This window comes from Suricata suricatta, chromosome 5 (assembly GCF_006229205.1).
Source record: "Suricata suricatta isolate VVHF042 chromosome 5, meerkat_22Aug2017_6uvM2_HiC, whole genome shotgun sequence".
Lineage (NCBI taxonomy): Eukaryota > Metazoa > Chordata > Mammalia > Carnivora > Herpestidae > Suricata > Suricata suricatta.
In genome coordinates, this window is record NC_043704.1 from 149,104,578 (window position 1) to 149,127,076 (window position 22,499).

General features: G+C 46.2%; 1 protein-coding gene across 2 annotated transcripts in view; it reads left to right on the forward strand.

The window, feature by feature from the left end:
- Positions 1-22,194: 22,194 nt before the first annotated feature.
- Positions 22,195-22,499, forward strand: part of SNRK (SNF related kinase) — a 54,535-nt gene continuing 54,230 nt past the window's right edge. For both annotated transcript variants that reach the window (XM_029940484.1, XM_029940486.1), the window contains exon 1: positions 22,195-22,320. The gene's annotated coding sequence lies outside the window, so the exon portion shown is untranslated. The remainder of the gene's footprint in view (positions 22,321-22,499) is intronic.

Here is a 22,499-nt window from a genome sequence, read left to right on the forward strand (position 1 = left end):
GGCTAAGACCAGGCCTTCTGAGCCCCTAGATCTTCCGACTCGGCCAGAAACACAAGGGTGATGGTCACACACAGAGCTGTTCATGGGGGCATGTCCACACCCCCAGAACGCAGAAGCCTCAGGTGGGATCTGTCAGGTGCTCCAAGTCAATGACTCATTGGATACATTGTCATTAATTATACTCAAAGTGAGGAGATGTCAACATACCCATATTCCATGTCTGCCATTGCAAACAGCCAGGGAAAGTGACTGGAGCCCACTGTGTATTTATCGGGGCTCATCGGGCATCCCTGCTTCCTCAGCTCCCGGCTTGGGGCTGCCTCAGTGGTAAGGACAACGGGCAGCTGGGCTTTCAATTGAACAACTGACCTGACTTTCTGGTTGCAAAACTTGAATCTTCTTTATCCTTTTGGTGTGAGGAAGGTCTCGGGCAGGTGACTCTTAGATTGGGGCTCCTTGTGTCTGCAGACCCACCCTTGCCTGATATAGCAAGCCTCAGGACCTACCGGAGATGAAATGAGATCCATTCTCACCGTGCCCAGCTTGCTACGATCCTTTGGGGACCCTGAGGGACATCAGGGGTTGGGTGTAACATTAGTCACCCTGAATTATTCTCCACTCAGCATTGGGAAAGGACAAGTTGCAGGCAATAGGGGATGATTCCTGTCACGTGACAGCAGCCTGGCGGCTGGAGTGGTGCAACAGTCTTCTAACTGGTCTCTAGCCTCCGGTCGTGCTCCCCTTCTGATCCCTCCTCACTGGCCCCAGGGAGAGGGAAATCTGATGCTACCATTCACTTGCCTAAAATCCTCCTATGATGTCTGTAGCCTAGAGCAACACTGTTTGACAGGACATTTTATGATTTTATGATGAGAATGTTCTACATCTGTGCTAACCATGACCCTAACCACACGTGGCCGGCATTGAACACTTCAGATGTGGGCAGTGCGTCTGGTGAACTGGATTTTCAGCCGTATTTTATTTCAATTAACTGAATTGAAGTTGCCACATATGGTGAGGGCCTACATAGGAGACAGCGTAGGTCTAGAGAATGAAATCCCAAGTGCTGGGCAGGCATGTCCCAGCCCTATTTGAGCAACTTTAATTTTTTTTTCACCAGCATTCATTCAAACTGGGAATTCCCGCCATAGCAAATGGCTTACAACTCCCTAAACCTTGTGCCCACTTCACACCTCCATGCATTGGCATCTGCTGTTCTCTCTGCCTGGAATGTTCTCATCCCCTGCCCAAACACGCCCGCAAGCTGCCTGCCGGCCAAACAAGACTCCTTCAGCACACAGCTTCGGTGTTAGCTCTACTATCAAGATTTACGATCCAGCCCCTGCCCTCCCCGTGCAGAATCCGCCACGTCTCTCTTTATGTGTCAGTCCAGACACGCTGCAGGGCCTCCACACTCAGTGCTGGCGTGTTCCATCCACTTCCCTCGGCGAGAAAAGACAGACTCCTGGAGGGAACGTCCCGAGTCGAAATCACCTTTAGGGCCCGGTGTCTGGCACAGGGGTTGGCTCATGTCAAGCAGTCATCAGATGAGGGCTGAAGAAATAAAATCATTGTCGCGGACGTAGGTCATAGTTCAGGCTGTCCTGCATCGCTCTCTCGAGACTTCTCTTTGTGTGTGGCCTCGGGAGTTAGGGGAGTCAAAAGGGAAGATCCTCCTCTCACTGCCCGGCCTTCCTTCCGGAGAGCGCAAGGGGGGCGGACGGAGGTCACGCTCCTTGTTCCTGCTCACTGGCCTGCCAAAGCTCCAAGGTGGGCTCTCCAGCCTCCAGTGGAACATGTGAAGCCCTGATGTGCTGAGAGCTGGCTAACTCTTGGTAGTTGACTAGCAAGGCACACTAGGCAGCAGTCATACAGATGACTCTCAAGTCTACAGAGCCCTGCAGGAGGCTGGAATGTGTTCTTCTGTGATGGGGCTCAATGGGTGACAGGGCTGGGCGGTCACAAGGCACTAAGCTGAGGTTGAAGCCCAAGCAGAGGACAAGCCCCCCATCCCCGCCAGCAGATGAGGACCCACCTGGCACCAGAGGGAGGCAGAAGTGACAATGCCAGGAGTTTGGCCCATGCCGGAAGAGCAGAGCACCATCCACTCTGACAAGAGCCACTGGGATGGGCGGGGAACCACGTGCTGGGCCACCCTGTGCACTAATGGAGGGGGGAGGGGCTACCTGGAGACTCTGGGTGATGCTGAGGGGTTGTTTTGAGAGCGATTAGGAAACTGAAGACTTCGGTGTGCTATTGGCAAGTACTATTGATTGAGTTTCTCTTCTTTTCAGTAAATATCCCTTCCAATATACCTCAAACCAAAAAGTTTATTCGTCACTTCAGCACATTTCATGAAGGGCCTCTTCCTTTGCACAAGGTACCATGTCAGCACTCTTGCCCCTCTCAGGGCCTTTGCCCAAGCTGTGTCCCCTGCCTGGATTTCTCTTTTTGCCTTGTCTGAACAGCCCCCACCCATCGTTCACACTTAGTTTAAATGTCACTTCCATGCAAAAACTCTCCTTCGGGCCCAGATGAGGTCTCCCAGACCCTCCTACCTCACCAAACGGACATAACATGTCAGAGCGATGCTGTGTCGTTAGTTACTGGTGGGGTCACTTGAAGAAAGGCCCTCTTCCTCACCACGTAGCGGGCTCCACACGGGCAGGCACAGTGACTGTCCTGTTCCCAGGACACCCCACAGTGTCTGACAGTCAAGAAATAGTTGTTGGACGAATGAACAGAGGAAGGGAGGCAAAGAGGAAGGAAGGGAGGGAAGAATGCAGGGCTGCAGCACTCCCTCCTGGCCCTCTGGGTGACCAGAGCATGATATTGTCCCCACTTCTGTCCTTTGCCCTTAAAAGAGGAAATCCTGTGATATGTGCAGTACATTGTGTGTTCAGACGCTGCCCGGTCTGCGGTGTTTTGTGGCCGCCAGAAAGGACTGAGACACCTACTACGCCCCACTCAGACCCGAGGGCTGCAGACATTGACGCTTCGTTCTGCAGCTCAAAGAAGACCAAATAATATAAATGCAACATTTTCTTATTAGTATTTTGCTCATGAGACTTGGGAAGAAAGGAGGCAATGTCATATCCTGGGTGGGCTCTTGGACCAGGAAAAGGACATTAATGGAAAAACGGGAAATCTGAATAGACTTTGTAATTTAGCTAAGAGGATTGCCCCGGTGTTCATTTCCTGGTTTTGATGAGTTTCCCTAGTTATGTGAGATGTTAACATCATGGAGGCTGGGGGAAGGGTATTCGTGAACTTGCAGCTTTTAGGTAAATCTAAAATTATTCCAGAATAAAAAGTTTATTTAAGAAAACAGTTGGCCCAGTTTCTTAAAGTGTTATGAAATATAAGTTTCTGAGCAGGAAGATGACGGGTGACTTTTATTGTCTTTATTACACCTTCTCTGTGTTCTACAATAGTATGTATTGCTTTTCTAATGAGAAAAAAAGTGTTTTTAATAAAAAATAACCAAATAGCTTGTTTACAAAATATCAAGTGTGTATGGTTGGGTTTTTTTTTGCGGGGGGGGGGGGGTGTTTTGAGAGAGAGAGAGAACACAAGCAGGGGAAGGGGCCAAAGGGAGAGAGAGAGAGACAGCGAGAGAGAGAGAGAGAGAGAGAGAGAGAGAGAGAACCTCAAGCAGGCTACATGCTCAGCACAGAGCCCAACACGGGACTCAAGCCCATGACCCTGGGATCCTGACCTGAGCTGAAATCAAGAGTCAGACGTTCAACCAACTGAGCCACCCAGGAGTCCCTCTAAGTTTTATTTTTGATTGAAAACACAGTGGCACCATTAAGATCAAAGGGCAAGAGCTGTAATAAGCCATCATTTTCCTGCAACACAACCGGATTCTCAGTTGTCCACATAACCATTCAGAATCAAACGTAGCGCCGGAAGCTGCCATCGGAGCCGGGCCCTCGTGTGTGAATGCGGCGGCTGCTTGTTCGTCCCGTGGATGCAGTTAGAGCGGATCATGCAGCCATCTCAGAGTGACGGTGCTCCGAAGGTGCGGCCGCCAGTCCCATCAGGTTGAGGTTCTGAGGGTGTCGTGCAGCGTCCCGGGCCCTGTCGAGAACTCCCATCATGGTCACAGTATGTGTGGCAGGGGAGGTCTGGCGGGACTGGGAAGGTGGCGCGCCACTGGCTGCCTGGCTTTGTGGCAGGGCTCAACCTTAGCTCCTCCTTGGGGAGTAGGAGGGGCCACAGAAGCACGGATGCAAAATGGGTGCTAATGAGCCTGCTGCTCTGACGTCATTCTAGATATGCGGTTGCGGGGAAAGTCGGTGGCTCCAGCCCCCTCTGCACAGTGAGGCAGAGAGGCCACTCCTCATTGTCAGATAACCAAAGTAAGCGCCAAACGTGACCCAGCAGTGTGGGCGCTTTGCAGCACTCTGCCCTCGCATTAGCCCATCCTAGATCCTCGTGGTGACTGGCATCGTCACTGGTCTCTTCCAGACCTCCCAAAGATTGTACAAGTTGGCTTAGTCCTGATCCGTTACAGCGTTCTTCTCCCAAGTTGGAAGAAGTGTCATTTCACACGAAGGAGAGTGTGAAACGTGACCCCGGTGTTGTTTCTCTGAGTATTCTCTGCTGGTCCAATAACTGCAGAAAGCCGCCTCTGTCCCCTGCAGAGTGTCAGCAGCTCTGGACCCTCTGTCACCGGGGATCAGACCTCTGTCCCAGCACAGGAACCCGAATGACCTCCCTCTGCTTGGGGCAGTGTGGCCTGGCTCGCCGGCTCCAGGCCTGTCTCTAGGCTACTTCCCTGCCCCCCAGCTTCTACCCCATGTTTACTGTCCCCTCTCCTTGCTGTTGGGACACAAGGCCCCTCACTAAAGCTACCAGCAGGTGCACTGGACCAGTCCTCAGCCTGGCATGAAGGATCCCCCACCCCAGGCTCTCTTGCCATCAGACAAGTTGCCCTTGCTTCCTTGCTTCTACCCCTACACATTTGCCCCTCTTTTTCTAAGGTCTTTCCTGCGCCCACTGGCATTCTCCCCGTTTCCAAGCCTGACCCAAGTCCAGCTATATGGCAGGGCCCCAGAACAGACTTCACCGGGGTGTTAGAGACACAGATACTAGGACCTCCCAGACCTTCAGCCACAGCACTGTGCTTCCAAAGACCCTTGAGCGATTTGTACACACCTTAAGATGGGAGAAGAAACTTAAAAAAAATTTTTTTTAATGTTTTTTTATTTTTGAGAGACAGAGAGAGACAGCGTGAGCAGGGGAGGGTCAGAGAGAGAGGGAGATACAGAATCAGAAGCAGGGTCCAGGCTCTGAGCTGTCAGCACTGAGCCCGACGTGGGGCTTGAACCCACGAACCATGAGATCATGACCTGAGCCAAAGCCAGACGCTTAACCGACTGAGCCACCCAGGCGCCTGAGAAGAAACTTTTAAATGCAACAGTCTCCAAGCATGAGCTTGGGCCTGTCAACAGCAGGAGAATGGCCATGCCAGAAATTGCAACTTCCTAGATCACATCCCAAACCTAGAGGAATGAGAACTTCTGGGGGTAAGACTCAGGAACCTGCACATTTGACACCCTGATGTGATTCTTCTGTTTTCTTCACAAATTATAAGTTATATAAATACAAATCACAAATCTCTACAATTTGAACAGTAAGTGAATTTTAACAATTTCAATGACAATTTTAATTATATTAATTATAAGTTAGTATATGTTGCTATAGGCATTAGGTATCAAATATAAATATAGGTTATTTGTTATTGTGTGTGATGATTGTTTACTTTATACATGAAAGACATTGTAGCAAATCAGAACTCAGGGAGAGGGCTGCCATCTCTAGCCACATACCCTGTGGCGGTCCTGTTCCCAAAACAACTTTCATTGTATTTACACACGTGTTTACATTCCTAAGGAAACCACATATGATTCTTTGGTTTGGGATTTCACACAAATGGTATCTTCTGTGTCATTCTGCCACTCTCTTTTTCACACCCAGCAAGCAGTATGTTTTGAGGAACTTTCTGTATTAGAGAGCAGGGGCTGCCTTGGACAAGGACCACCAATGATTCCCTTCCATATCTTCTTTTAAGCTATTAGTGGACAGTTGGGTTATTTACAGTTTTCTGGCAATGCTACATAAAACATTCTTGAACATACCTTCTGCACCAGAATGTGTAGGTTTCTTTGGGGCAGAAATAGCAAAAAGCTAGAAAGCGGTTGGTAATGGAAGGATGGGCTTTTTACTATTTTTTTAAGTGCGTTTCACACTCAGCATGGGAGCCCAATGTGGGGCTTCAACTCAGGACCCTGAGATTAAGAGTAAGAGGCTTAATCAACTGAGCCACCCAGGCATCCTGAGGGATGAGCATCTTATTTTATTTTATTTTATTTTATTTTATTTTATTTTATTTTTGAAGGGGGAGAGAGAGAGAGAGAGAGAGAGAGAGAGAGAGACAGTGTGAGTGGGGGAGGGGCAGAGAGAGAGGAAGACACAGAATCTGAAGCAGGCTCCAGGCTCTGTGTCAACACAGAGCCTGATACAGGGCTCGAACCCACGAACTCGCAAGATCATGACCTGAGGTGAAGTCAGGCTTAACCAACTGAGCCACCCAGGTGTCCTGGGATGAGTATTTGAAATGTTAGAATGCTCTTACCCGAATAGCTATAGTGCTCAAGGGCTTTGCCCTTTCAAGGTCAATCTCTTTGGATCGGGGTTGATTTCACACGAAGTCTGGAACTGAGCATTACATTATGGCATCAGAAAGAAGACGCTCCAAGGATGCTCCCATTTCCTTCCTAGGACTTGCACAGCTGCCGCGTACTGAACCTTCTCTACACTCTTCACAGGCTCCCTTATTTCATCCTCAAATCGGTGGCCCTTTGAGGCAAGTACTCCCAAAACACCAATGCCAGACCGAAGCCCTGCCCAGGCCTGGACGGTAACAGAGCAGCCCTCAAGAGCTTCCAAGCCAGTGTCCACTGTACTCCCTCGGCGGCTGTTCAGATTCTGGGTAAGCGAGGGACCCACAGGATCTATATTCACCTCCTTGGACTGAGGCTTCTTCGAAGGCATATTCATAGTTGACTACTCTCAGGAATTTGTTAGGAAATTACCCACACAGAAAAGCCAATACACAGGCGATGCTCTAGTGGGCAAAGGTACCCATTCAGAGCCTTGTCGGGATGCTGGTGAAAGACTCCCTATGAGCTGCTGCCCCAGAGACAGAAATCTGGGGAGAAGTTTAAAAACAAAAGACTTAGGCAAACTTTACTTTGGTGCCACGGGCCTGAGCATTTCATTCTATGCCCTGGGCCATCTCCCAGACTGGGAACAAGAAGACACCGACCTCCTGAACCTTCCGAGGGGGAGCGCTCACAGGTCTCTGGGGCTGTCATGATAGACACCGACTTCAGCAACAGCCCCAGGCCTCAGGCCTTCAGGAGCACGACTGCCGTCCGCCTGTTTGGTTTTTTTTCTCTTTGACACTTTTTACAGAGAGAAAAAAATGTGTGACTTTTCTTGATGAGCAAACAGCCAAAGGTGTTTGGAAAGGTCTATCATTTTTCTGGTGACAAGACACCCTAAACTAAATTCATTAGCAGCTCTTCTGTTTGGAATTTCAAAATATTCTCTGACCTACATAAATTCCTTGTTAGGTCCTCTACTAATAGAAGATTAACTGACATCTGCCGGGGCTCTAGAGCAAAGCGGTCGCACGGTATAAGGGAAAGGCGCTCGGACACCATCCTACGCTAGAGGACATTGACACCCGTGCTCTGGCCCCTGCGGCTTCTCTTCCGAAGGTCTTACTTCATGTCTCCAGTTGTGTGAAAAGTGGACGGTAGATACCACTTTTTAGACACAAGACCTGTCCCTAGTTCTGCATATTCATGTTTCTATATTTTCCTATATTTTGGGAAAATACTAATGGAACACCAAGACAGAAGTTCGGCTCTGTTTTATGAGCAATTAACTGTAATGAGTCATATGGGTAAATGCTGAGCTGGTGACCACCAACTGAAATAAATCAGTTCCCTTCTCTGTTTCTCAGTTGTCTTTCCAGAAAGAGATAGGAGACCTATTGGTTCGTCTGGTGGACAAATATTTATTGGGCTTTGTCTGTGCTCTTTGCTAGTGCAGGGTGCTAGAGCTATTGTGGTAAACAAAATACGTAAGGTTCCTGCCCTTACGGAACTTAGATATCAGTGGATATTGAAACCTTGCAAGGACAATACTCTCGTTTCTCTTCAGATTGCATAAATCCTTCACCTTTTGAAATCTTGCAAGGACAAAAACCCTGTATTAGTCAAAAGCAATATACATATTTGCATATGGAAACATTCTTCCCGTCTCTAAAACCAATGCTTCCGCGTGTCTACACTATGCACTGGCCCTTACTTGATGACACTTTATCAGCAATGAACTATCACCTCCTCAAGGACAAATGCACAGCTTTAGAATCTGCATGTTCCTAATGCTCGGGATGGTGGAGTAGTTGGCTCTGAGCCCTGAACATGGCCTTGGGCCCAAGATTCCTTAGCCTTTTTCCTTTCCTAAATGGTCTTTCAGCTGGGGCAGGCCTTTGTAGATGTTGAATATATGATCACCATGATAATAAAACTGGTATTTTCCTACCACAACAAATGATGGGTGAATCTGTGCAAAGATACCTTTGTGAATAATAATGATTTGAACGATTCAGTCCTGAGTGTGTAGACATTCGGGACACTGCATTTCGTGTTCGTTAAATCTCAACTGGTTGAGACTAATGATTTCCCTCCCTAGTTTACACACATGATTAGCCCCTGAAACCTGAATCAGGCCATTTTGGTTGATTTCATCTGGTGTAGAGTTAGATTTAGCTCACTAATTATAAAAGAAACCATCCTGTCTTCACTCTCAGTTTGGATTATGGTAATTTCTGGCCTTTCTCTTGGCTCTGAACTCACACAAATACTCCATGACCTTGAATGAGTGCAAGTTTACTATTTAGGAAGTACGAGGACTGTCATGAATAACCGACAGCCATTCTCACTGCAGACTGAGATCTACTAATTAGTATCAGGTCCAGGCAAAGGCCCCCCCTTGGGAGGGCCCCAGTGCTGACTGGGGACCAGAGTCTAGTCAGCTCTGGCAAGTCTGTACGGGAGCACAAGTTGTGCACTGAACGGGAGTATGTTAAGTGTCATTAAAGGAGGCCTCAGCTCTCGCTAGCAGTCTTCGTTCCTTTTACCACTACCTATGTCCCCAACCCTCCTGCACTTGAAGCGGCAGAACAGAGGACTGGATGAAGATAACCAAAACCTCAGGCTGGCCATTCCGGGAGTGGCTTGAGAGAGAGACAGAGAAGAGAAAGAGAGGGAGGTGTGGTGGGCATGTGCATATCGCTTCCTACTTCTCCTATCCAATCTTTCAATTACTTTCTGAGGACTACGTCCCTCCCCTTTCAACAATATTCCTTTAAAAAAAACTTTGGGGTGCCTGGGTGGCTCAGTCGGTTAAGTGTCCGACTTCGGCTCAAGTCATTATCTCATGGTCTGTGGGTTCAAGCCCTGCATCGGGCTCTGTGCTGACAGCTCAGAGCTTGGAGCCTGCTTTGGATTCTGTGTCTCCCAATCTCTCTGCCCCTCCCCCATTCATGCTCTGTCTCTCTCTGTCTCTCAAAAATAAATAAAAGTTAAAAAAAATTTTTTAACATTTTATTATTTATTTTTGAGAGACAGAGAGAGACACACAAAGTGTGAGTAGGGGAGGGTGAGAGAGAGAGGGAAACACAGAATCAGAAGCAGGATCCAGGCTCTAAGCTGTCAGTACAGAGCCCAACACAGGGCTTGAACCCATGGACCATGAGATCATGACCTGAGCCGAAGTTGGACACCCAACCAACTGAGCCACCCAGGCACCATCCCCCCCGATGTTTTTTAATTAAACTTTGAGGACAAAGGGTAATGAATACCTTAAGAAGTAGGATGCCCTAAACTTAGAGTCTCACTTCTGAACTCTCCAATCTTGAAAACCACTCATTTGACTACTTGTATTTACTAAACAGGTGGTCACTGAGTAGCTGCTGTGTGCAAAGCACTGGGGATACAATGGTGAGCACCTTTGGTCTCCATCTCGGAGGAGCTTCTAATCTGGAGTGAAGTTAAGAGATTATTGTAATTACGTGTCAGAAGGTCCGTGCCACATGGTCTGGGGTGTGTTATGGGAACACAAAGGAGCCTGCCCAATCCAGACTGGGGAGGAGGAAAGCCAGAGCTATAACCTACATTGCAGCTAAGACCTGAGGGACATAGAAGTAAGTAATGAGAACAGGACGTGGATATTCAGTTTACTTTTCCATCACTGTGATTTGTAACTTTGGGGGCATCAGAAAACAGACCGGTGGATTTGAAGGTGGGCTGAGCATACCGCCTGAGTATGAGCCGCCAAAGGCTGGCTCAGAGTGGTCATCGAGGCTCAGAGAAAACCAAGGTTACTATCAGTTAGGAGTGGATTGCTACGTGTACCACAGCGCCCCTGACTTTGGGGTCAAAGTTCAAGAAACATTAAAGGTATTTTCTGGTTTCCTTTTCTTGACTCAGCAAATGAGAGGCTAGAGGAGAAATAAAGGAAGAGTTACTAGCTCTGAAAACATGAGTGCTAAGGATTTCATGTATTGTTACTAGTTTTACAAATAGTGCCATCTTGTCTATGTAATAGAATCACTTATAATCTCCCTTGCTTAAAACAAACTGGAGTGATATCTTCTAGGAAGATACAAGAATGCCTTGGCAGAGATACGACGACTTTGTTGTGACAGGCGGGAGTTGGAGGGAGCGTTGGAAATGGCACATTTGGCACTGATCTTTGGCCCTGATTGAGATGTGAGGAGGGGATGGCTCCGTGTCTGGTGGAAGAGGACGGACAAGTCATCACAAGTCAATGGAAAGCTCAAGATGCCCTTGGCCACGTGCAGGGACAGCACGGAGGACCACGCTGGGTGTCCCACACGTGAGCGAGGACACTGAAGGCACGCTCGGCAGGACTAATGGCTCTGAAATGCTCCTAACCTCCTACGGCTTAGAGGACAGTCATAGGATGCCGTTGTATATCCTAGCTTTGCGATTATAACATTTATTTCAGCTTTTATGAAAATAACATCATGAAGGAAAGGAAACAATTTAGGGACTTTGACAGGATTGTTCTTTTTTTAAATTGCTTTCTCATTTTTGTTGCTATTAGCATCTAGAATGCAGAAGAATCAAAGTAAAATAGGAATATTTTTTTAAAAATTATACAAAATGTTCAACCGTACATAAGAGTGGAGAACAATACACAACATACTCTTTTATAGGCCATCTGATTTGCCTCTATAACCTCCCCCACCACCTAAACACAATTTTTGTTTGGCTTTGCTGGAATAGTTGAAAGCAAATTCTAGGCATCATTTCATTTCATCCCTAAATATTTCAGGAGGTAGACCTATCAAAGAATAACTTCTTCAAAAACATAACCAGGGGTGGGCGCCTGGGTGACTCAGTTGAGTAGGCGTCCAGCTTCGGCTCAGTCATGATCTCAGGGTCTGTGGGTTCGAGTCCCATGTTGGGCTCTGTGCTGACAGTTCAGAGTCTGGATCCTGCTTTGGATTCTGTGTCACCCTCTCTCCTTCTGCCCCTCCCCAACTTGCACTCTTTCTGTCTCTCTCTCAAAAATAAACATTAAAAAAACCCCACATAACCATAATGCCATGATCACATGAGGTAATATGCAGAATATATCAAATTTTCCTAAGTAGCTCCAATAATATTTTGGTAGTTGTCTCCTTCAAACTGGGATCCAAATAAGACCTATACATCATATTTGACCAAAAGAACCCTTAAGTCTCTTTTGCTCTGTAAGTTCTTCTCCCCTCCCTGTTTTCAAGCCATTTACTTGAGGAAGAGGAGAAATGAGTCACTGTCCTGTGCAGGGTCCTACCTTCTGGACTTGGCTGACAGTTTCCTCCTCGTGTCATCCAAGCTGGATTAGATTCACAGATGCTAGGTACTTTCTGATGTATTACTTCACGAGGTACATGGTGTCTGACTATCCCACGTTTAGAGATGAAAAAAGTGATCCGTGGGCTCCGGTGTTATCAGCATGGCCCATCTCCCCTGTCAACTTTTCACCTAAGACTTACGGACAGCGGTTGCCTGGACTCTTCAGTTCATCATGTGCTCCAGTGTGGTGGGTGGTTTTCTATCTGTATCATTCCTTCTGTCTTTATCAGCTGGAATTCTCCTATAATGAACTCCTTATTATCTCTTTGGTTGCTCTGAAATATAGTTCATACCAGAAAAACAGGAAAAGTGCTTGGTTATTTCCCTTGATCCACTCTTAACTCAATTTAATCCTTTGTAGACATTGTTTTCCAAGGCTCAACTTGTCCCCCTCCTTGGCCAGTGAGGTCTCCTCTAGTCGGCCTCTGTGTTGTTCTGACCTGACCCCAGCAGGACTCAATATCTTTCTTGCTTTTGAGAACAAGCGTCTGCAACGTCTCTCTGATGAACTAACCAGACTTGGAAAATCCTTAAACACCCACCCCCACTGCCGTTTGCTGGCCTGTCCACGACAAGTAATGTGTCCTAGTTATATTGGTCAGGAAGGCGTTTGGCTCTATTGGAGCGTAATGAACAAAGAGAGTTTTCATGTTTTCATAGGACACAACGTCTGGAGCAGGCAGCTGTTAGCATTTGCTCAGCAGCTCCTGAGGTCCAGAGCCAGCATTGCTGTGATTCTCTTGGCCTCTCCTTCCTGGTCGCAAGATGGCAGCTCCTGCTCCAGGCATTGTGCCCAACTGGGGCAGGAAGACAGGGGACGACCAGAGCCAGCTGCAGCTGTCCCTTTGTATCAGAAAAGCAAAAGCTTTTCCCAAACCACCACACCACCCCCCTCCCACCCAGCTGAATTCTACTCTGCTCTCATTGGCCAGACTGGATTGGACGGACACCCCTACTTGCAAGGGAGGCCAGGAAAGTGAGTGCTTAGTTTTGCTGGGTTCTGTGGTCCAAGCAAGCAAGGGAGTGGGGGGCCGCGGGTGAATACAGGGCTACACATGCTGGGAGAGCGGTCTTGGTCCTGAATCAGCGTTCTCTATCCCGTTTTTTGTTTTTAATTCTTACGACATGTCTAATATTCCTCGATTTTGGAGTAGGGCGGGACACCTGAAAATAACCGTGAGCTGGCAAAGAATGGAGCTTCACTGAGAAGGCTGCCCTCAGGAAAGGAGTATCAGCTCTTTGGACAGCCATGCCCTGGTGGCTCAGCTCAGCCCTGTTCGGTTATGAGATTCCAACTCCCGCAGCAGAATCTGTGGTCCAAGGGTCTCTCCTCTTCCCATCTGCAAGGGGACAGAGCAGTCTCACCTTCATCAAGACAGTGATGAGCGGCAGTGACCCATACGATGCCGGAATACCGTGTGACTACAGTTTCACGGATGCCACTCAGCCTTCACCCTGTTAAACAAAGAGAAGAGGTAACACGCAGCGAAGCACTCAACTGACACCAAAACCCTGAGCGTATTCTGCATGGACTGACACACAGCCACTGCCTGGAGCCTCCCCGTCCTGTGGCCGGGCCCTCCCGGCTCCTCTCTGAGGAGCCCATCCCGCCTGCCCGTGACCTCCTCACAGTCCAGCAAGTGAAGGCTGAGGCCTGGCCTAGCAGGGGCCCTAAGACCCCATTCCCACCAGCACTAGGCCATCCATCCTTGGTCCATACATTTTTGGGTCATTTAAAAAAATATATTTTTTACTGGGACACCTGGGTGGCTCAGCGGTTAAGAGTCCGGTTCTTGGTTTCAGCTCAGGTCACGACCTCATGGTTTGTGAGATGGAGCCCCTCATCAGGCTCTGCGCTGACAGTGTGGGACTGGGATTCTCTCTCTTTCTCTCCGGTTCTTGGTTTCAGCTCAGGTCACGATCTCACGGTTTGTGAGATGGAGCCCCTCATCAGGCTCTGCGCTGACAGTGTGGGCCTGGGATTCTCTCTCTTTCTCTCCCTCTGCCCCTCCCCCATTCACGCGAGCTCTCTCTCTGTAATAAATAAAATCTTTTTAAAAAATTAAAAATATGAAAAGATTTTTACTGTATTCCATGAGAAAAAACATTGTTACTATTCCTACTGGTCACTTTTGTGGACTGTCCATGACTGAAGGGCAAATGGGTAGCTAGTGATAACTAACTCAAGGAATGGGAGTGGATAATTCCATCTCTGACAATTTTGATTTCATGGCCAATAAGTCTTGTGTTAGAAAACCTGAGTTGTTCTGATACTAGTCTTATTTTGTCTTTACTATTCATGCTGCAAGCAAACGAAGCCAGACCCAAAAGAACACACTCTACTTGAGTCCATTTTATAGGAAGCTGGAGAAGAGACAACACTATCTGAGGTCATGAGAGGTTACCCTTGAGGGGAAACACCGACAGGGAAAGGGCACAGGGCCACTGGGGTGCTGGTTTTGTTCTTTTCCAACATCTAGGTATTGAAACTGCTAGTCACTAACTGAATATCCATCCTCCTTCCTCCTTTCTGTCAGAAGCTGAAAACCACATTTCCCAGCTTCCCTTGAAACTAGGGCTGGTCATGTGACACACTTTCAGCCAATGAGATGCATGTGAAAATCCAAGGGACTCTTCAGGCTGACAGCCTCTGTGAGCCCCACCCAGAACTCCCCCCAGAGTGCACTGCAGGGTATCTTGCCCCCAACCTGGCTCAACCCAAAGGTCCATGCATGTACTCTTCTGTAAAATTCCTCCACGTCACTGTTTCTGTTTTTTGGTTCATTTATTCAACAAATACGTACCGAGCACTCACGGCAAGTTGGGCATGTGCTGGTCAGGGGTTACAGATTCAGATGTCCAGTGGCCAGGCCTGTAATTAGAGGTATAGGCCTGGGGTGAAGGACCAGGGCTGACGAAGGAGGACCGAGGCCCTGGCTAACACGGGGGGGGTGTGGGGAGAGCCACCGCTTAGCTCTAGCAGGTGGCTTGACATGTGAGAAATTCAAATCTCAAGTTGTAAGATCTTCTCATTTTTCAAGAGGGGCCAGAAATCTTAACTTTGTTTTCCAAAATTAACTCTGCCATGAGGCTGCACCTGTAGTTATGGCAGAGTAAAACTGGGCAAAGTAGGTAAATTACTTTTCTATTGCTATGTAACACATTGTCATAAACTTAGCAACTTGAGCAACACGTACTTGTTAACTCACCATTCTCCTGGCTTAGAAGTCCAGGCAGACTCAATAGGACTCTCTTGCTCCGTGTGTTACATGGCTCAAATCAAGTTGTTAGCTGGACCAGGCTCCTAGCTAGAGGCTTTGGAAAAGAATCCACGTCCAAGCTCATTGAGGCCAAAGTCATTAAATTACGCCACATGAACATAAACAAGGAAATCAAATCCAGCAGCATGAGACAATGATCAGGTAGAACTTACACTGGGATGCAAAGTTGTTTTGGCATCTGAAAATTAATTAATATAATGTGTCATCTTAATATAATAGACAAAACCTATGTGGTCATGTCAATAGACGCAGAAAAAGCATTTGACAAAATCCAACACTCATTCATGATAAACCTCTTAGCAAACTCTGAATGGAAGAGAATTTTTTCAAACAGATCAAAAAGCACCTAAGAAAAAAGTATAGCAGATATTATACTTAGTAGTGGAAGACTAAAAGTGTTTTTGAGCACAAAACAAGAATCTCTATTCTCACCACTTCTTTTTAAGATTTTATTTTTATGTAATCTCTACACCCAGCACGGGGCTCAGACTTACAAACCCGAGATCAAGAGTTGCAGGCTCCACCAACTGAGCCAGTCAGGTGCCCCAAAGAACTAAGCACTTCTATTCAATATCATACAGTAAGTTATAGGCTGTCAATAATACAAGAAAAAGAAACTAAAGGCACTCAAACTGGAAAAGAAGAAGCAACTGTTTTTATTTGCAGATGATAGGATCCAGTATCTGGAAAATACTAGTGAATCTGAAAACACCACCTAGAACTAATAAATGAGAATGCCACAGGATATAAAAATCAGTATTTCTCTATGTTGATAATGAACAAGCTATAAGGAAAATAATGCAATTCATACCAGTACTAGGAAGGAAAATACTTATAAATAAAGCTAAGAAAAGATGCATAAGACCTAAAAACTACACAGCACCACTGATAGAAAATTTAAAAGCTCTAAATAAATGGGGAGATATACCACATTCATGAATTATTAAGATTCATCACTGCTAAGATGGTAATCCTCCCAAAATTGATCTATATATACAACTCAACTCCAATAAAAATCCTATCCTCAAAAGAAAAAAAATGTTTTGGTAGAAATTGACAAGATGATCCTAATGTTTACATGGATATGCAACATACCTCAAATAGCAAAACAATTTTGAAAGAGAACAATATAGAGTACTTATTCTGTCCCATTTTCAAAACTTACTATAAAATAGGGACCCCTGGATGGCTCCTGTGGTTAAGCATTTGACTCTTGATTTTGGTTCAGGTCGTGATCTCATGGGGTTCAGAAGCTCAAGCCCCACATCGGACTCTGTGCTTAGCAGTGTGGAGCCTGCTTGAGATTCTCTTTCTCTCTTAAAATAAATATATAAACTTAAAAAAAAACAATAGCCAATATGTTACTATGTCACAGTAATGTAAAGACAGACACATAGATCAATGGAAATGAATAAGAAGTCCAGGAAATCCTTACTTTTATGATAAATTGATTTTCAATGAAGGTGTCAAGGCCATTCAGTTGGAAAATGACACTCTGACAAATGGTTCAGAGGCAACTGACTATCCATATGCAAAAAAAAAAAAAATCAAACCCAAATTAATTGATAAAATACATAGAGCCTTACTTTATATCTTGCAAAAAAATTAACTCAAATTGGATAATAGACTAAAAGGTCAAATTAAAACTATAACCTTGAAAACACAGGAAAAGTCTTTTGACTTAGGCCTAACTTTCTTAGATATCACCAAAAAACAAGATTTATGAGAGAAAAATTTGATAAATTGGTATTCATTGAAATGCAAAGTTTTGGCACATCTAAAGGTATCATTAAAAATATGAAAAGATAAGCCACAGCCTGGGAGGAAATATTTGCAAGTCATATGTCTAATCAAGGACTTGCATCTGAAATATGAAAAAAAGTCTTAAAACTCATGAAGGAAAACAACCCAATTAAAAATGGGCAAAAGATATGAATAGATCTTTTACTAAAGAAGATACATGGGGGCGTCTGGGTAGCTCAGTGGATTGAGTGTTCGACTTCGGCTCAGGTCAGGATCTCATGGTTCGTGGGTTCGAGCCCCGCATCGGACTCCGTGCTGACAGCTCAGAGCCTGGAGCCTGCTTCGGATTCTGGGTCTCCCTCTCTCTACCCCTCCCCGGCTCGTGCTCTGTCTGTCTCTCTCTCAAAAGTAAATAAACATTAAAAATTTTTAAAAAAGGAAGATATATGAATGGCTAAAAAGCACACTAAAAGACGATCAACATCATTAGTCACCAGAGAAACGCAAATTAAAATCAGAGTGAGATACTTCTATACTTTTATTAGAATAGTGATAATCTAAAAGTCAAAGAATGCCAAGTGTCTCCAAGGATGTGGAGAAATTAGAACCCTCATATATTGTTGATGAGAATATAAAATAGTAAGGCACTTTAGAAAATAATTTTTCAGTTCCTTAAAGTGGTAAGGAGTTAGGGCGTGACCCAACAATGCTCCCCAGAAATATACCCAAGAGAAAGGAAAACATTTCCCCACGTAGAGTTTATGTAATTATGCATAGCAGCATTATCCACAATAGCAAAAATTTGGAAATAAATAAAATATAGCTTATCTGAGTGATGGAATAGTACTCAGCAATAAAAAGGACTGAACTGACCCATCACATGAACTACAACATGGATAAACCTTATGCCAAGTGAAAGGAGCCAGACACAAAAGACGACACAGCGTATTATTCCATTTATATAACATTTCTAGAAAGGCAAATCTACAGAGATGGAAGACAAATTATTGGTTGCTGTGGACTTGACATTGGAGTGTGATTGACTGCATATGCACATGAGAAGACTTTGGGGGGAGAGATGGGAATATTTGAAAAGTGGATTAAGGTGATGGCAGCATAATTTTATACATTTACTAAAAATCATTGAATTTACCATGTAGTCTGGGTGAACTTTATGATATGCAAATTAGACCTCAATAAAGTGGTCAACATAAAAATTAAATCCTCCAAGTTTAAACTTTTCCGGGGGGGGGCAGCTGTGCTGTCAGTACAGAGCCTTATGTGGGGCTCGATCCCACAAACAGTGGGATCATTACCTGAGCTGAAGTCGAGATTTGAACACTTTGAGCCACCCAGGGGCCTCACACATTAAGTCGAATTCTTAAAAGACTTTTGTGAAATAAAATATCCCAAGTCTGTGGTGTGAGCCCTTGGACCACCCACTTGAAATGTCCCATTTGGACCAAATGGCAGAAATAGAAAATTGAATGAAAGAAAATCCATGTCTCCTAGGCGTTGAAGATTCAACGATAGAAAATAGAAAAGCAAACAATGACAACACCCAGTGATACATGCTGTAGGTGAGGTCTGCAAAGAGGTACGGGCCCCGAGCAGCCTTGGCTCTGCCTGGCCAGGGGCTGGGCCACCGCCGAGGAGGCCGGACACTGCAGACAGGTTTTGTAGCAGAAGTAGGAATTCACGAGATTCCAAGTGTGGAAAGTGGAGAAAAGGGGTGGGTGACGTTTCCATACAGCGGGAACAGAATTGGCAAAGTCTTGGAGGCATCCAAAAGCAGTCCCCTGTGCAAACTGGGGAGGGTGGAGATGTGGCGTACGCGGAGAATGGAAATAGGAAAGGAAGCGTGGAGCCCCATCATGAAGGGTTTGGCAAGCCAGGTTCAAGATTTTGGACATAGGATGAAGAAGGGATTTGCTTGCTGGAGGAACATGGGCATGTTTCTTTGGGCCTAAATTAAACTTTCTATAGCTTGGTAACATCACATTGCAATCATTTAAAAATACTCACTAATCCACGCTTACTGTGTACCAGGCGTGGTTTTAATACTTCAGATAAACTGCAGTGGTTCTCAAACTCCCACTTGCGTCGGAATCCCCTGCAAGTCTTCCAGAAAACACAGAAACCACAGTTTTTCATTTGGTAGGTCTGGAGTGGAGCTTGAGAATTTTCATTTTGATTCAGTTCCCAGAACAGGCTGATACTGCTGGTCCAGGGAACACAATTTGAGAACCACTGCTTTCTACCAATGGTATAAGAGAGGTATCTTTGTCACTACCCATCCGCTTGTTACAGAGAGAAAACAAACAGAAGATTAAGCAACCAGCCCAAAGCCATGTAGTATTAAGTGGTGGGGCTGGCATTCAATGCCAGGCCATGACTGCCAGGTCTCCTGGTTCACAGGATGCAAACAAGCCAAGTCAAGGGCTGGCATTTTCAGTCTCTGTTTGCAACTATCAAAGACATATTACACACATCACCCATCGGCCTTAACTGACATCTGAGATAAAAGAGTTAAATATGCTAAGTGATGCTAAGGGGGTAGTAAGGGAAAGTCTTTGAGGAACATGTAGGCCATTCCAATGAAGTCTTATTTTTGTCCTACTGGGAGGAAGCCAGGATGTAGAAATGCACAAATATCAATGTTCAAAATGACTAATTAAACATGGAAGGGAAAATCTTTAAATATCATATCACAACTCAAAATTGAACTGTGCGTGAATATTCAATAGCTGTTGTTTTAAATGTATCTGTTTTAAATTTTTTTACAAATTACAAAAACGAAACAATATCTGGAGAAGACAATACACTGCTTTTGCAGGAGGGGAGTGGGGAATGTTCCCAGATGAAAATGGCAATTCTTTCGTGACTCTGCTGGCTTTTTGCATCTTGATTTAATTCATAGCATCTCGCTGGTTGTCTTCCAGTAAACAACTTCTTCCTTAAATTGGTGGCATTATGTTCCGTGTGAGATCTGAATCACAGAGACTGTAATACAAACCTGCGTGCTCCATCTTGTCGTTTTGTAGAGTGCAGTATATCTAATTAAAGCTTCTTACGGGTCCATAAAAAGACCTAACATTAAAAAAGCAGTCTGTGTTGGAGAAAGCCCCAGGCCAGATCGGAGGAGGGGTTTCTTCATTAACAACACACATATTTGCTTAAATTCAAAGGTAAGTAGTAATATATTAACTCGTGTTTGTATATTTTTAAATATTGCCTAAGCATAATCAGATCACGTTACCACATTTACAGCGTGGAACTGAAAACGGGTCATGTGCTAGCCAGCAGCTCTCTGGGTTCCCAAGAAACACGGGGGGGGGGGGGCGTATAAATGATTTGCCACCTGGCCAGCATTGACTGCAGCCTTGACTTCATTCAAATCAATTTATGATTCTGTTTTTTTTTAATTTACTGTTTTGCTATTCTTTTGTCCTTGTTACACTTATAGATTTTATTTGAAACCTGAGTTACATGTACAGCCACAACATAAATACTGTTTTCCAAGAGCTTATCTACCATGGTCATTGGTTTGTGGTTACTGTTACATCTCAGGGGCTGAAGGCCTGGTGGCAGAGGCCATCAGCCACTGCAATTCCCTTGGGAAACCATCAGTGTTGGTGATTCTCCACCCTGTCCCCCACTTCTATAGGGGGTCCCTAAATAGGGTATCCCCTAAGGGGAAAAGTGCATGGTTTTCCAACTTTGCAGTAACAAAGGACCAGATTTCACAAATCAAGTGAGGAGTTATTGCTTAACATACAGTTAGAGTGACAATGTCAGAGTCAAAGTCAGACTTCTCTTTTATGTTCTTTCTAAATCAGAGTGATCCCAGAGTTAGGGTTTTCACCCCACCTTGGGGAGCTGAGGCCCAGCCTGAGGTGTAGAGCCCAAGGCTTTTCCCAGCCAATGGTCCATCACCCCACACTCGAGCATTAGGGTAAACGAGGGTCCCCCTTTAATAGAAAACCTTATGTTATTACCCTGAGCATTTGCACCTCCCACCAATCCTCTTTTGACTTCTTGATCACCTTCAGACATGCTGTAGTGATGCTGTAGAGTCTGAAAATAAAAATAAAAAACAAAAAACCATCTCTGACATTTGCAGGTCAAAGAGATACTTGCTAAAGTTATCTTGATTTCTCTTCTGCATTCAGTCAATTCAGTCAAATTTGGAGCATTAAAGCAGCTTTTTAAAATTTATTTATGTATTCATACATTTATTCTTGTGTCCTTCACTAGGAGTCTTTTTTTTTTGGAAAGGTGGAAAGAAAGGAGAAACAGAAAGTGAGAAGCAGGTTGGAGAAACCTGGCATCTGGCTTGTTGGCTCTCTCATTTTGGGAACCTCAGAGACAAGCTTGCAAGGGTGGGAGTCAGGAGACTCTCCCCCAGTACTCTTCTCCAGCCTTGGCTAAGCTCCCTTCCTGAGCCACCTGGCCGGGTGACCATGCCACTTAACCATCTAGTGCCATGGTTAATGCCTACTGTTTTGAATTCCGGACCCGGTGTGCCTTAATATTTTCTACGACCTTTTGCCTTTTCACGCAGTTTACCTTGGAAGCAGCTAACTGATGGGGCCAGGACAGGGTCTCCCGTTGACCTTTAGCCAACGCTGCATTCAGAAGGTGGGCTTCTCTAGTTTTGTTTAAACAGCAATAAAATCAACAAAAATCCCCTTCAAATTGGGTTCCCCGAAAAAAACTATAGACAAAAAAAGGTATGACTACACATACACATATGTATATATATTTAATTTTTTCTCTCTCCTTGCTTAAACTTGTGCGGGAGATGCGGTAAACCTTTAAAAGGGTCAAGTACGTGCTTCCCTCAGCTCCCCACCCTAGGATGCAGTCAGGTGCGCACGCAGTCTCTTCCCTCCGATTTCCCCGACAGCTCGCGCTACTTTTCTGGGCCATTGTCCCGTGTCCCTGGAGCTTCTTCCTTCACCGTCCCCTCTTCTCGGGCGCCTCGCCTGCTAGCCACCGCCGGCCACAGGCCGGACTCGCACGGGTTGAGACGCCTGCAGAACGCCCTCCGACCGACCAAACGCCGGAGCCCGCAGGTGCTCCCGGCCCCGCCCTTCCCGTGGCCCCGCCCCGGCGTTGCGTCACAGTGACGCGCATCCCGCGCAGGCGCAGCTTGGTATCCCCTCCCCGCGCCCGGCCGCCCGCTCGGTATTATGATTTGCGCTGGGTGCGGGGATTCGGCGGCCGGGAGGGAGTCGTCGGCGCCGCGGCCGCTGCGGACGGACGCCTGCCTGCCGGCTGAGGTAGGGACAAGCTCGCAGTGCGGTCGGGCGCGGCGGCCGTGGACTGGGGTGCGGGCTGGCCTCCGACGCTTGGTAGCCTGCGCCGTTGCGGGGCTGAACGTCTGGGCCGGGGCGCCCGCCGCAGGCGGAAAGTAAGTTGCGCGCTCCGCGCTTCCCGCGCCGGCCGCAGCGCGGGCCCG